General features: G+C 40.6%; 1 protein-coding gene and 1 long non-coding RNA gene across 5 annotated transcripts in view; both read right to left on the bottom strand.

The window, feature by feature from the left end:
• Positions 1-3,356, bottom strand: part of LOC115196989 (uncharacterized) — a 39,591-nt gene extending 36,235 nt beyond the window's left edge. For 2 of the 4 annotated variants that reach the window (XM_029758085.1, XM_029758088.1), the window contains exons 1-3: positions 3,050-3,356; positions 2,729-2,857; positions 2,414-2,635 (exon numbers count right to left, since the gene is read on the bottom strand). The gene's annotated coding sequence lies outside the window, so the exon portion shown is untranslated. Of the gene's footprint in view, positions 1-2,413; positions 2,685-2,728; positions 2,858-3,049 lie in introns of those variants that run through there. The other 2 variants (XM_029758086.1, XM_029758087.1) reach the window with 2 other exon arrangements.
• A 499-nt stretch (positions 3,357-3,855) lies between these two features.
• LOC115196987 (uncharacterized) lies at positions 3,856-6,328 on the bottom strand. Its single transcript, XR_003878941.1, has 2 exons — positions 5,534-6,328; positions 3,856-4,056 (listed from the first exon to the last, which is right to left on the bottom strand). It is a non-coding gene; the product is annotated as an uncharacterized LOC115196987 (long non-coding RNA).
• Between the last annotated feature and the right edge of the window lie 10,456 nt (positions 6,329-16,784).

The following is a 16,784-nucleotide window of genomic DNA, read 5'->3' as shown; positions in this document are numbered from 1 at the left end:
ACAAAAATAGGCAAATGAACCCCTGATTGTTGATTAGTCTCAAAATCATAAAAAACGTATTTCTCTGAATGTTCATCTTCAGCCAAGGGTTGAATATAATTGCATTGACATTTTGGACATTTCCTGTTAATATCACAACTGCTTACAGATTTACAGGCCTTGGGGTGCCATGTTTCAATTTTGTGTTTTTCGTAACAGTAGGCCGAACGGCATGTCCTGTGACAATCGGCACAGGGTGTCAGGTTTAAGGGCTGCATCGGACATTTTTCATCCAGACATACGGAACAGTTATAACGGCACGAGTGGCCACCCTTTCGGGTGTAGCCGGTATGACAGGCTGGACACACATATGGTGCGCCTAAAAACGCTCCGATGTTGGTAACTGCATAGTAATGGTCGTTTTGCACATAAAAGTACAGGATCTGAGGATGAGGTTGGGGGTTGTTTTGGAATTTCAAGAGAGAAGCATTAGCTCTACTGTGGTACAAAACCACAATCTTGATGTTCAGAAAGTTTTCAAATTTGACTATGTCAGAGAATGCCACTGCATCCTGCATGCCCAGACCGACAGCATTTTGAAGCTCTCTAGCCTTTTGCAACGCCTCTAGATCCGTACATCCAGGGTTTAGTAAATGTGCTAGGCCTATTGCAAAGCATAGCTTATTACCGTGATTGTGAACGTTTATGAGGCATGCCCTTTTATTGTTTATGATTTCTGATTGCATTAGGCTATCTAGCTTCCTTCTCTGCCCCCCACCATCCAGGGGTTGCCGTATTATTTGCACAACAAGCTCCAGCGACCTATCGGCTATGATGGATAAATTTGATTGAACAAGTCGTTCCAGCAGGGCTATAAATTGTTCAAGATCTGCTTCACCATTGGGTAAAATAAGAGATACAGTGTTTTGCATGTTATCTCCACAAATTTCCAACTGTAAGACATCACGAGGTTCGCCATAATCTCTTGCCCTCTCTAACAGTTCGTTCAGAGTATCCAAAATCATCACGTAAAAAACAGCATAATCGAGATTTTGATTCACCCATGTGAAATTGAAAAACTGTCTAATCTCTGTATTGCTGAATTTATTTCTGTACACAACCCTGACACTTCTATCAAGACCATCTCCCTCCTGATTTATTAGACAATTTTCCAATTCCTCAAAAACATCATATTGCGTTACAGACTCTTCTGAAAGGGGCATTAATAGCGGGCTGCTTGGGGGCTCAGGTGTAGAAGATCTCAGGCTCTCGTTCATCTGGTTTATTAAAAAAACTAGGGCGGGCGGGATTTGAGATAATTGGTTTTCATATGTTGTTCCTGACTCGTTCATATGTTTAATTATTTCAATTAGGTCGGCGGGAATTTGGGAAAATAGATTTTCGTCTATCGGAATTATGTCTGATACCCCACCCTCGTTCATCCGTTCAATTAAAGCTTGTAGATCGGGGGATATTTTCGCCAAAAGGCTTTCAACTGTCTCAATTATAGGCACGTCCATTTCGGTAACTGGTTTTAGCGCCGGTATTTGCATTTTTTAAACGGTTTTAACAACCGGGGCATTGTTCTATGCCAGAAGGATAGATCCTGACTGTATTGCCGCAAGACATTTCTGGATTTTAGAGCCTTTGAAAAGGCCTTGATAAACCCCGCTTGGTCTATTTAGGGTTTGGGTGTTTCTACATAAGAATTGGAGGAATCAAGAAGATTGGCTGCGTTACAGAATAGCCAGTCGTCTACCTGTGAAATGTCATTTAAAATGTTGAAATCATCCGGTTTCATTGTTTTATTGTGAATGTCAGGCGCTCCGAAATCCTCCGCGGGTTCTCGGTGTGTATGGTCTTCTGTGCCGTTATACGCCGGGGAGGACTCTGTGTTAGGGTTGAACTGGCTATTTGTATGCATAACCTTTATAATATACCGGGGAAGCTATGCTACAATATTAAGTATATAAACTACGGGTAAATTAACTGTTGAAGACAAGAACTACAACCGGCAACAGGAAGTGCGTCACGACGCTGGGATCAGCCTGCACGCCGATGTTAGGAGGAGCAAGTTTAAACCACGCTCCTCCTCCCTCTGACAGGCCAGCATTGAGCGGGAATTATCTCTGTCATATTATAAAAGAGAAAACAATAGAATGTGACGCCCTCTTCTCTGTTTGCCCTGCGAGGTAAAACAGCGAGACCGTATATATACGAACCACACATATACCACACACATGTTTGCATTAATTAAAGTACAGCTAAATCAGAAGTTACTATGTGCCGACTATTTTGTTCTGTTACCAGAAACGAGCTGTCGCAACATTAACATCTGTAAAAACATTATTTGTCATTGTTTTAGCATTTTCAATCATAAAAATGTATAAATTATAATAAACTCTGTATTACTAATAACATAAGGGCTTCATACCATGTCCGTGTAGGGCCGTTTCTTGAAGAAGTAACTTTTTGGGCCGGGGGGATTCTGCGCAATGCACTTGCGCCGATGTTGTGCCCTGTTTGGGGCGGAAATATGTCGCTTGGTTCCTGGGTGGTGTTAGGGTAAACCCGTTCGAACAGAAAGGCAGAATAGCATCGATGTCCTCGTTCAGAGTACATGAAGCACCCGTGATCCTTCTTTTGGGTCTGTCCGCTGTAAACACAAAAAATAGCTTTTAATATAGGGTTCACACTTTTTGTTTTTAATGTATACATTTTCTTAGGGATTTTTTATTATTGAACTCACGTCTACAATAGTGTGATGGTGACTGGCTGCTTTCGGCGCTGCACGCAGTTTGATTCTGAGAATCCCTCTCTGACAAATTCGGTTCCAAATCATCTAGCCCACGGAGCATCTGCGTAAAGGATTGCGAGCCTACAGACGTTAGATAATATTAACACATATACGAAATATACAAATTTTTTAAATATGAGAATACGGGCATTTGACATATTACCTTAAAATCATTGTCCATCAGTTTTAGAATAGTGATATCACATTTTTAATATCCATACAATTCCCTGAAAATACCTCTCCAAATCTAATATATTATTTTCACTAACTCACCTTCAGAAAGCTCCATTAGGACCGATTCCGAGATTATCTGTTGGCCTGATAACTCTTCTGTCTGTTGGCCGGGAGTGTTTTGAGGTGCGCTATAGGATGTCTTACCGTCTGGCTAGTTTCACTATTCTGCAATGAGTTTACAGAGTGGGGGTGCCGTTTTTTCGGGCGTCATCCTGTATGCAAAAAAAGGCCATATAAAGAACTCGAATGTCTAGAGACCCAAAACCACAGGCGGGTGTCTCGACATATTCGGTCTGCCGATATTGCACTTATGCTTCATAGCACAGCGTTGGAGTGTCCGTTGTAAATTTATATCCCGGGGTGGGGCACCGTTAGTATATGCGCTGATTAGAAAATAACATATGTTTTAAACAGTAGCAGTTCGTCTAGACCTGATCTCTTATGCCTGGGCTTTTTCACCTTTTTAGCCCCCACATGTTTGAAGTTGAGATAAATACGTATTTGAAAGGGCTTGGGGGGGTAATAAAATAGAAAGTGCCTAGACCAATTGAAGAGACGCCGGCAATCCTAAACAAACTTACACACACCTTTTCTGGTTTCAAAAGCCCCCCCATGCAGAGACACACCCACACACACACACACACAAATACCCACCCTCACACGCACACCCCCCTGCGCACGTGCCAGTCCTAAACAAACGTACACACACACACTTTTTCTGGTTTCAAAAGCCCCCCCATGCAGAGACACACCCCCCCTTTTTTGTTTTGAAACACACACACACACAATTACCCTCCCTCACACGCACACACCCCCTGCGCACGCACACATCTTTCCGGAATTCCTTTTTTCTCAAGTCCTGCCTGGGGATGGCTCGTTAAAGGTGAGATACAGCTTTAAAACCATTTTATTTCATTCATAATATTTAGTACATACCTTTTTAAAAACAGCTTGTGCAATATTGTAACACTCATTAATGTTTTTTATGTATAAACAACGTTTGAAGAAATGACAGATTCCCGTTCGTTAAGGGGTAGCTTTAAAACCTGTTGAGGCCACGGGTTAGCAATGAACCCTGAGACGGGATTGCTAGCAAGGCTGGAAATTCAAAACATCAAAAATCTAATAATTTCAATTTCTCAAACAATCAACTATTTTACACCATTTAAAAGATAAACATCTCCTTAATCTAACCACATTGTTCGATTTTCAAAGAGGCTTTACGGCAAAAGCATAAAGTTAGATTATGTTAGGACAGTACATAGCCACAAAAGTACAAACATCCATTTTCAATTCAAGGTCAGGCGTCACCAAAAGCAGAAACCAGCTAAAATTATGCACCAACCTTTGACAATCTCCATCAGATGACACTCCTAGGACATTATGTTATACAATACATGCATTTTTTGTTCCATCAAGTTCATATTTATATCCAAAAACCGCATTTTACAGTAGCGGTGAAATTCTGATTTTTTTCTTCTCTGAAATGCTTCCGGTGAACAACGTTACAATTTTCAAAATTACTATTCGAAAACATTGGTAAATTATAATATTGTCATTCAAATAATTATAGTTTAACATTTCGTAAATGATACTGTCTTGCCAGATTTCAAAATAACTTTACTGGGAAATCACAAGTTGCAATAAACCAGGTGCTGTGCTAAGAACATTAAGCTAGCCTAATTAGCTTAGCATCATCTTGTAACCATGTAATATCAATAATACTATTGTCAATAATCCATTACCTTTGATTATCTTCATCCATTGGCAGTTCCAGGAATTCCAGGTCCACAACAAATGTGGTTTCTTTTGACAAAGCTCATAATTGATGTCCAAATAACTCCAAGTTGTTCCATGTTGTTAGCGCTTCGGTGGCTACTAAAAAGTAGCGCGGGGGGTGTGTGAAGTCACGGCAAAAAGTTAAAAAAGTTACAAAAATAAACTATTTATGTTTGTTCAAACATGTCAAACGTTGTTTAGCATCAATCTTTAGAGCCATTTTTAACGTGAAACATCAGTAATGTTTCAACCCGACTTCACCTGTGTCTAGAAAAACGTTTTTTAAAAATGTCTCGTGTCTCATGATTGCGCAGGTGCAGGCCATAATGGAAGTGACGACATCCCACGGACGTCAACTTCAATGCATTCTAATTTGCTCCCTGTTAATCATGGAAGCTTCAAACAACTTTATAAAGATCGCTGACATCTAGTGGAAGCAGTAGGAGTTGCGAACTAAATCCTTTCTCACTATGGTATCTAATAAACAATGACACTAAATAGTACAGCCACAAAATTCACATTTTTTTAAATCTATTTTTCTCAGGTTTTTGCCTGCAATATGAGTTTTGTTATACTTACAGACACCATTCAAACTGTTTTAGAAAATTCAGAGTGTTTTCTATCCGAATGTGTTAATAATATGCATATCCTAGCTTCTGAGTTGGTGTAGGAGGCAGTTAAAAATGGGCACGTATTTTTTTCAAAATTCTCAATACTGCCACCGTGGCCCGTAGAGGTTAAAACCATTTATTTAATTCATAATATTTAGTACAGACCTTTGAATAATTAATACAATACATTTTTACTGTTCCTTTCTTACGGATAACGGGCCCGGCTATAGGGTTGTCACTGAACCCCAACCGCTGTCTGTGTCCAACTCCCCAGCATCAAGACTCGGTAAGTTTTCACCCCAGGGATAGATCCTACGTCTGGCCTGTAGACTCTCGCCCGTGTGTCTTAAGGATAGAAGCGGCCATCGACGTAATTGTTCACGATTTTTGAAAAGATTGTCCAGCTTATTCATCAGGGTTATGAATATAGGGTAATCCCTCCATTTAAAGCTAAACACAGGCATAAAAAAATTCACATCCTTGCAGGCTTTCGATAATACATATGAATTTACAGACTTCGTAGCATTTGTACTATCAAATTGTTCACATGCTAAAATTGTCACTTTGGAGTCGGGGTTATAAGCCATTGAAGAGATCCTGATGGCTTGTAAATCATAGCGACCCTCCACCCTCTCTTCCATAGCATAGCCTGGCACGGCTGTACCACTCAGGGCCTGTTCAATTTGACAGAGCGCTAGCCGTATCTTAAGCCATTCTCTCATACGCAGTGCAGGAGAAAAACTCCCGGGTTTTGCATGATAAAGGGGTCTGGGGCCGCTGTCTGAAAATCTTCACCGTTGAATCCTCAGGTTTGAACATATAAGTCATATGGCCATCACTAGTATCCAAAAACTCTTTAAAACATTCTGGGGCCTCACCCCAAAGATCCTCGATGCTTTTATCATCGGGTTCGAGACAAGAGACGCATAGTACCCCGAGAATTGGCCTAGGAGTCATCATTTTCTGTTTAATGTTCAGGGTTTTTATTTTTTAAATCTTGTTTAGTGTTCTGGGGCCGCATGTGTGTCTGGGGCGTATTTATAAGACGTCTGTCTCCAACACATAACCCCCCGGACATTCCTAATTCATAGACAACAACCCTAAGAGCAATAAAATAGGGGGGTGTGGGGTCATCCTCTTTGAAATGTTCAAACACAACCCCCCCAGTTCAATGAGGGCCCTACACATCAATCATCATGACAACTTCAAAGAGATGCAATATAGATATAACACACACTCTAACACGTGACAGAACAGGATAAAACTATATGACCCTAACCACGTGACACCTTCCCGCCAGGATGTCCAGACCGGATGCCCTTATTTGGGCATGTACGACCCGGACATAGGGTCATAAATCACGATTTTGACCGATGCCGTCTCCTTTATTCTCTCTCTATTGCTTCTTGGCCCATGCCTTCACAAGAGGCCCACACCGGTAGTTTTGTGAGAAGGCAAACCACAGCCCAGATGCAGTTGACGCTTCCCATCAGTGACATAAGGATCTCTTGGACATGGTAATATTCCACTGGAATAGCAAAGGTACTGCTCCCTTCTTCAGACGTCAACACCCACTAGAAGGTTCAATGAAATCTTCTTAATTTCCTAACTTTCAATAAAGATGCCGCACCAACTAATAACGTTAACGTCGTTAGCACTAACGTTAGCTAGGTACTGGTAGCTAACGTTTACTGGCTAAAGAGACAAAAAAAGACAGAACACAATCGAATTACAAAAATCACCAACTGAACGGATATACAGAATTTTCAACAACAATTATAAAAAAAACGCTATAGAAATATGATTGTATTAATATACTGAGGTAATGATAAAACGAGCGACTTCGAGGCTAGTATGGCTACAATCAGGTTGACAGGACAAGATCGGATAGGAAGTTGAGCAGAAGTGGAGCGTTGCTACGTTGTTCAAAGAATGATTGTCATTTCTTCAAACAAACTCTCCCACTTGATTAGAATTTTCCACCACAAGGTTCACCTTCCAACAGGACATCAACCCTAAGCACACAGGCAAGACAACAAAGGAGAGGATTCATGACAAGTTTCTGAATGTCCTGAGTTGCCCAGCCAGAGTCTGGACTTGAACCCATTTGAACATCTCTGGAGAGAACTGAAAATAGCTGTGCAGCAACGCTCCCCATCCAGCCTGACAGAGCTTGAGAGGATCTGCAGAGAAGAATGGGAGAAACTCCCCAAATACAGGTGCGCCAAGCTTGTAGTGTCATACCCAAGAAGACTCGAGGCTGTAATCGCTGCCAAAGGTGCTTCAACAAAGTACTGAGTAAAGGGTCTGAATACTTATGTAAATGTTATTTAAGTTTTGTAATTTTACTACATTTGCAAAAAAAAAAAAAAACTTGTTTTTGCTTGGTCATTATGGGGTATTGTGTGTAGATTTTTTTCCCCCTCAATTTAATTATTTTTAGAATAAGGCTGTAACATAACAAAATGTGGAAAAAGTCAAGGGGTCTGAATACTTTCCGAATGCACCGTACATGGGATCAGGCACAGCAGCCTTCCAGTGTCAATAATGGTTACTTTTTCCATGTAAGCTATAAGTCATGAATATTAAATTAAGTCATAGAAAAATGTTAATGAACCCTTAACAGTGAATTATCAAAGGTCTCTACAGCATAATGTCATTTGTGAATGTCGGTGAACAACTGAGCCACATCATCATATTGTAATTACTTCGCTACTATGGCCTATTTATTGCCTTACCTCCTCACGCCATTTGCACACACTGTATATAGACTTTCTTTTTTTCTATTGTGTTATTGACTGTACGCTTGTTTATTCCATGTGTAACTCTGTGTTGTTTGTGTCGCACTGCTTTGCTTTATCTTAGCCAGGTCGCAGTTGTAAATGAGAACTTGTTCTCAACTAGCCTACTGATAGAGGAATTTAAATGTTAAGGTGATGACTAAAGTATTCCACCCCGAAACTGTACAACTGTGTGAAATGTACTGTGTGAAGTGTATTAGAATCATAAAACTATAATCTGATGATGTGTGTAGTTTTAGTCAGAATTAGAACTAGGACATTTTGTTTCTTTTAAGCATTGTAAGCAGGGTGCAAGTGTGAAACAAATGATAAGAGGAACTATTAACAGACAAGTTGTGCAACTGTGAAACCAATAACAGGACGATTCTGTCCCCACCCAGGGAATGGAGAAACAAAGAGGCTTGTAGAGCTTGGTGAAATATGGTAACTATGTATGGGTCTAGTGGAAAAATACTGTCTGAGCAGGGAGTAGCCTATGATAAGAAAATGTGTGTGTGTATAAAAAGACTGGCTCTGCACTAGGGGGGCAGAGCTCTCTCTGAATAAAGAACTGATCATTTGTATGCTGGGACTCTATCTATTTCTTAATACTGGAGATTTACAACCTCCAGGATAAAGATAGTGTTATCAAATAGTTCAGTTAGAACATTGAGATAGAAATTCTCGTGACACCTACCTGGTTAAATAAAGGTGAAATTAAAAATGAAAAAATATTTAAAAAATCACAAACCACTTGATGTCTCAATGTACTCAATTACTGTATTGAACATTATTTTTCTTCATGGTGATGGAAAGTCTTCAGGTACAAACCTAGATGACCAGCCTATGTACAATACAGTGATGTACATTTACATTAAGTGGTTTGTATGGATGGTAAATTAATACTGCACAAAAAGTGGTTGTTTTCCATGTTATTTGATCAAGAAAAATATATAATTTGAAGTGGATGTTTTGGGTCTTTGCCCATAACTTTGAAACTTTTGTGGTAAATGTTTAAGGAAAGGGTTTTGTTCTTTCTGGAATCCATTAGAATGATGTTATCAGAGAAAAGGGACAGGGCAACAGCCCTTACAATTCCAACTATTGAATCCTGCAAGATACAACTACCTTTTTTTCCAAAGAGGAGATGCTGAAAAAAACAATGTGGCCCTTGCTGCAGGTGTATATCGATCGGTCCACTAATACAGAACTAGTAAAGGCCACTTTTGTAGTGCACTTGACCTTTAATTAGCAAATATTTAATGCATCTGTTTAAGAAAAGAGTGAAATAAATGGAAATTATATACATAGATGTGAATAAGCCATTTGTAACTTTTTTTTTTTTTTTACACAATACAGTTGTCGCTAAGTATTGTGTCATTACCACCAAATTACATTATAACTTTTTTTTAAAATAAAGTTTGTGTACTTGGTTACCATGGATATGAATAGTGACAGTGGGAACATGGATGTCATGGAGGGAGATTCACATTTTGATTTCCCGGGAAATTATACAAAAATGAAAGGTAAATGACTTGAGAAGATAATCATTTTATTGTACGTCATTACCAAATAGACAATAATGTCATCAAATTGCTAGTTTAAAAAAAAAAATGTATGTTTTAATAATGTATTTAGGATACATTCTATGCTAGCACTTCAACTGGAGTTAACATAGAAATCTCTTCTATTTATGACCGAATACTGTAAAAATGTCATTCCCACCATAATGAACTGTGATGGTAAGGACAAAATGTATTAGTTCATACATTTTAACTTACCTTAAGACCTGAAAAGACAAACATTACATATGATCATGGTTAACTTGAAATTGAACACTTATTTGCTCAATAAAACCATAAAATTATGGATTATGTTAGGATGATTGAGTGATTTTGATGTCTATTTATGTGACTTACTATGGTTACTGACTTCAATGATGAATGTTTTATTTTTCTAAATCAACCAAGGACAGTACAAGGACATACACTATGCAAAAGTATGTGGACACCCCTTCAAATTAGTGGATTCGGCTATTTCATTGCTGAAAGGTGTATAAAATCGAGCACACAGCCATGCGATTTCCATAGACAAACACTGGCAGTAGAATGGCCCGTACTGAAGTGCTCAGTGACTTTCAACTGGCACCATCATAGGATGCCACCTTTCCAACAAGTCAGTTCGTAAAATTTCGGCCCTGCTAGAGCTGCCCCGGGCAACTGCAAGTGCTTTTATTATGAAGTGGAAACGTCTAGGAGCAACAACAGCTCAGCCGCCAAGTGGTAGGCCAGACAAGCTCAGAACGGAACCACTGAGTGCTGAAGCGTGTAAAAATCGTCTGTCCTCGGTTGCAACACTCACTACCGAGTTCCAAACTGCCTCTAGAAACAACATCAGCACAATAACCGTTCGCCGGGAGCGTCATGAAATGGCTCTCCATGGCCGAGCAGCCGCACACAAGCATAAGATCACCATGCGCAATGCCAAATGTCTGCTGGAGTAGTGTAAAGCTAGCCGCCATTGGACTCTGGAGCAGTGGATGCACGTTCTCTGGAGTGATGAATTACGCTTCACCATCCGACAGACTAATCTGTGTTTGGCGGATGCCAATAAAACGTGTCGTGGAAATTCAGTACTGAGAGAGACTTGGTCTTCAAACAATCATCTTTATTTAATATTGATGAATTATTGCAATAATGAAACTGTCATCCCAATAGTCTTGAATGTTAGGCTGAGAGCCTCCCCTTTACAGACAATGCACAGTTTATATAACTAATATCCAGAATGCTTGGTTCCACCCCTCCCATATAGATTGGGGGGTACCATACCCCACTTTGGGTTCATCCGCTGCTCATCTGCCTCTGGTGCTGTCTCCCAGATGCCAGTATAATTAGTAATACTGAGGCCTTTGTTCTGTTTCTTCAGGCTCTCTATCTCAGTTACAACCATCCCACATCCTGTCCATGGAATACATCTCATCTCCCTTAGTGCACCACTGATCATAGAATGGAATGTGTCTGTAAAGTTTCATCACCCTCTAGTAAAACCCATTTCCTCAGTGCCCAGACTAGCTGCAGGAAGCTAGAGTGGACACCATAAAAACTCAGCCTTAGCAGGCCAGTCTTACTCTTAGTTAAATATATAATCGTTTACTATGATTATCAAACAAATCAGGTAAGTATGTAATTTTTCTATCACTAACGCAACCTGCCCGAATCCATAGCACCAACTGTAAAGTTTGATGGAGGAGGAATAATGGTCTGAAGCTGTTTTCATGGTTCGGGCTAGACCCCTTCGTTCCAGTGAATGGAAACCTTAACATTACAACATACAATGACATTTTAGACGATTCTGGGCTTCCAACTTTGTGGCAACAGTTCGGGGAGGGCCCTTTCCTGTTTCAGCATGACAATGCCCCTGTGCACAAAGTTAGGTCATTACAGAAATGGTTTGTCGAGATCGGTGTGGAATAACTTGACTGGCCTGCACAGAGCCCTGACGTCAACCCCATCAAACACCTTTGGGATGAATTGGAACGCCGACTGCGAGCCAGGCCTAATCGCCCAACATCAGTGCCCGACCTCACTAATGCTCTTGTGGCTGAATGGAGGCAAGTCCCCGCAGTAATGTTCCAACATCTAGTGGAAAGCCTTCCCAGGAGAGTGGAGGTTTTTAAAACAGCAAATCCATCTCACAACTTTCTCAGCGAGAAAAAAAGGAGGCTATAGAAAATCAACCAAAGAAACAGAAGATCAACTATCCAGAAAATTGTGGTTATGGAGTCATACCTGTAAAGGAACACACCACCACATTCACCTGAAGTCTTACCGCTACAGAATGATGACATAACTGCCCCTCAAATGACTCCACATCTATGTGATTGTTTTGGCCCATGCACAAACCGTGATAATTCAACAAACAGAGGCAGACAAAGCACAACCTTCCACTTCCACAGCCATCTCCTAGCACAATACAGCCCATTGCAGACATACACGAGGGACTGATTTGAAAGTGGTGTTGTGAAATATGATGAAGACCCTTACCCTCGTATTATACAAGATGTTGATGCAGAGCGCTGCACTTTACTCAAGACAATGAGTTGTGTGGGAGCCAACCGATTCTTTTGGCCAATGAGAGAGGACATTGTATGGTACCAACCAGAAAATGTGCTTGAGCTTCTCCCTGAGCCTCATCCAGCGACAAAACAGTATATGATGCTTGATGGCGCAGTCTGGGAGGAAATTCTCTCTCTCGTTAAGCAATAGAGTGCATTAAGGGCAAACCTAATCTTGAGTGAGCACACAACTGTCTCATGAGTCTGAATCAATAGACTGCAGCCAGTGAACAATCATTTGTTTAATGTCAACCAGTTTCCAACACTGTACATGAATTTCTGCCTAATGCATTGAATCCCAGAATTGTTCCAAAAGATGCTTAAGTTATTGAGGCATCTATTTTATTTTGTTTGGTTTTGAATGGTGTGTTCTATGTCTTCAATAAAATTACAACTGTGATATTAAAATGTTTAATGGTACTTTTCATCAGTTGTTTTGCATGAAATGTCATTTCCACCACTGTCATTACCACAGCGCTAAGTCATTACCATCATGGTACATGAAAAGGTATATTAAATTACAATTGATATTGATGATTTTTCCCATGTCTGAACCTTGCATGCTTGTTATTAAGAATTCCTAAAATAATGTAAAATATTGAGATTGATGTGGTAAATACATGTTTCTGAATATCATCCAGGCATATATGGGTATTTAGACATGACAATGATGAATACATATAATTAAGACAACTTCAAAATAGTAAAGAAATATGATTTAAAAAATAATAATGTAATATAAAATACATTAAGGAACAATTTCTGTAATTTCCTTTTCAACTAAAATAGGTAATTTTATGTGGTGGTAATGACATTTCCCCTCTGGTATTTGGGGGAACCGATAAAAATCTTTATATTCTTAAATAGTATGGTCTCAGCCACTATTAGATCTTGTTTCCAGACAGAGTGAAGAAAGTATTGGGGATTTTCCAGTACCTTGAGAACTTTCCAGTACCTATACTATTTTCTTAGAAGTAGTAATCAGAATCGATATAGGGCTAACCATGAGTCAATACAGGCTTAACAGTTCTGGGTCATCCCTGGTCTTGTGAAGGCCATTGGACAGGCACATTGGTTAATCATTTATAGGCACCATAGGCCTGGACTTGTGAAGGCCATTGGACAGGCATATTGGTTAATCATTTATAGGCACCATAGGCCTGGACTTGTGAAGGCCATTGGACAGGCATATTGGTTAATAATTTATAGGCACCATTAGACATGCACCTGTATTAACAGCTGCATGTCTAATGGTGCCTATAAATGATTAACCAATGTACCTGTCCAAGGAACATACAGTTGAAGTCGGAAGTTTACATACATTTAGGTTGGAGTCATTAAAACTCGTTTTTCAACTACTCCACAAATTTCCTGTTAAGAAACTATAGTTTTGGCAAGTCGGTTAGGACATCTACTTTGTGCATCACACAAGTCATTTTTCCAACAATTGTTTACAGACAGATTATTTCACTTATAATTCACTGTATCACAATTCCAGTGGGTCAGAAGTTTACATACACTAAGTTGACTGTGCCTTTAAACAGCTTGGAAAATTAAAAAAATGATGGCATGGCTTTAGAAGCTTCTGATAGGCTAATTGCCATCATTTGAGTCGATTGGAGGTGTACCTGTGGATGTATTTCAAGGCTTATCTTCAAACTCAGTGACTCTTTTCTTGACATCATGGGAAAATCAAAAGAAATCAGCCAAGACCTCAGAAAATAAATTGTAGACCTCCACAAGCCTGGTTCATCCTTGGGAGCAATTTCCAAACGCCTGAAGGTACCACGTTCATCTGTACAAACAATAGTACGCAAGTATAAACACCATGGGGCCACGCAGCCGTCATACCGCTCAGGAAGGCGACACATTCTGTCTCCTGGAGATGAACGTACTTTGTAGCGAAAAAGTGCAAATCAATCCCAGAACAACAGCAAAGGACCTTGCGAAGATGCTGGAGGAAACAGGTACAAAAGCATCTATATCCACAGTAAAACAAGTCATATATCGAGATAACCTGAAAGACCGCTCAGCAAGGAAGAAGCCACTGCTCCAAAACAGCCATAAAAAAGCCAGACTACGGTTTGCACAATGGAACGAAGATCGTACTTTTTGGAGAAATGTCCTCTGGTCTGATGAAACAAAAATAGAACTGTTTGGCCATAATGACCATGGTTATGTTTGAAGGAAAAAAGGGGGAGGCTTGCAAGCAGAGGAACACCATCCCAACCGTGAAGCACAGGGGTGGCAGCATCATGTCGTGGGGGTGCTTTGCTGAAGGAGGGATTGGTGCACTTCACAAAATAGATGGCATCATGAGGCAGGAAAATTATGTGGATATAATGAAACAAAATCTCAAGACATCAGTCAGGAAGTTAAAGCTTGGTCGCAAATGGGTCTTCCAAATGGACAATGACCCCAAGCATACTTCCAAAGTTGTGGCAAAATGGCTTAAGGACAACAAAGTCAAGGTATTGGAGTGGCTATCACAAAGCCCTGACCTCCATTCCATAGATAATTTGTAAGCCGAACTGAAAAAGCGTGTACGAGCAAGGAGGCCTCAGTTACACCAGCTCTGTCAGGAGGAATGGGCCAAAATTCACCCAACTTATTGTGGGAAGCTTGTGGAAGGCTACCCAAAATGTTTGAGCCAAGTTAAACAATTTAAAGGCAATGCTACCAAATACTAATTGAGTGTATGTAAACTTCTGACCCACTGGGAATGTGAAATAAAAGCTGAAATAAATCAAAGTAACAAGCCGAGCTGGTCCATGGATCAACATTTCCCAGCATCAGCACACTCCTTTTATACAGTTTCATCCTTACATCACATACATAGTCACTCCTCTCTATGTAAATTATCGACTCTTTCTGGCTTCGTGCCAGTATTGTTTTCCCACCCTAAGTTCTTCTTTGAGGGAGAAGCCCCTGACTGCAGTGTGCAGTTCGGGGCCGGGCTCAATGTGGGCGGAGTCAGGGGTACTTGCTTTGAGGCGGGCTTTTTCCCGCCTCTACAAATCATTTAACACTCTACAAATCACTGAACCGATTATATTGGTGGCGCAACTGTGGCAGTTTGGTTAAAAACATAATAGGGGCCCCTACCAGGCTGCAGTCACAAGTACATTTATTATATAGATTATATCAGCACCCACCAGGCTGTAGTCATAAGTACATTCATTATATTGATTATGACATTTCTTATCCAGGCGTGCATCTGGATTACAATGTGTTCTATTTTCTTTGTATATTGGCTTTTCTTATGCTGTACAGGTGTGGTTACAGTATGTTCCATGTACTTCTGTTGTAACAAAACGTCTCGATTAGCCCGACAGTTTTTTCTGTACACCAGAAGTACATTCATTTCCAATGGAACTCTGTGTTTGCCTTACAGCAATGTGTTGCACAGGAAGTTGCAGTTCGTTCTGTCCCACTCTGCACGTGACGTCATGGACTTCGAATTTTGGGCATATCATATCTGTTTTGGCCTCTTTTTCCCACAAAAAATGTCCTCCCAAATTCGTACAAATTTAGCCTAAGATCAGCCGGACACCTTGATCACACAAAATGTTATGCAGCATCATCTGGATATGTGTGCAACAAAAGGTCAACATTCACCTTCAAATCAAATTTATTTATTAAGCCCTTCTTACATCATCTGATATCTCAAAGTATTGTACAGAAACCCAGCCTAAAACCCCAAACATCAAGCAATGCAGGTGTAGAAGCACGGTGGCTAGGAAAAACTCCCTAGAAAGACCAGAACCTAGGAAGAAACCTAGAGAGGAACCAGGCTATGAGGGGTGGCCAGTCCTCTTCTGGCTGTGCCGGGTGGAGATTATAACAGAACATGGCCAAGAAGTTCAAATGTTCATAGATGACCAGCAGGGTCAAATAATAATAATCACAGTGGTTGTCGAGGGTGCAATAGGTCAGCACCTCAGGAGTAAATGTCAGTTGGCTTTTCATAGCCGATCATTCAGAGTATCTCTACCGCTCCTGCTGTCTCTAGAGAGTTGAAAACAGCAGGTCTGGGACAGGTAGCACGTCCGGTGAACAGGTCACAGGGTTCCATAGCCGCAGGCAGAACAGTTGAAACTGGAGCAGCAGCAAGGTGGACTGGGGACAGCAAGGAGTCATCAGGCCAAGTAGTCCTGAAGCATGGTCCTAGGGCTTAGGTCCTCCGAGAGAAAGAAAGAAAAAGAGAGAGAATTAGAGAGAGAATTAGAGAGAGAGAATTGGAGAGAACATACTTAAATTCACACAGGACACCGGATAAGACAGGAGAAATACTCCAGATATAACAGACTGACCATAGCCCCCTGACAAAAACTATTGCAGCATAAATACTGGAGACTGAGACAGAAGGGGTCGGGAGACACTGTGGCACGTCCGACAATACCCCCAGACAGGGCCAAACAGGCAGGATATAACCCCACCCACTTTGCCAAAGTACAGCCCTACACCACTAGAGGGATATCTTCAACCAC

Source organism: Salmo trutta, chromosome 7 (assembly GCF_901001165.1).
Source record: "Salmo trutta chromosome 7, fSalTru1.1, whole genome shotgun sequence".
Taxonomy (NCBI): domain Eukaryota; kingdom Metazoa; phylum Chordata; class Actinopteri; order Salmoniformes; family Salmonidae; genus Salmo; species Salmo trutta.
Note: the sequence above shows the minus strand (reverse complement) of the source record. Positions and strands in the feature narration are given on the sequence as shown.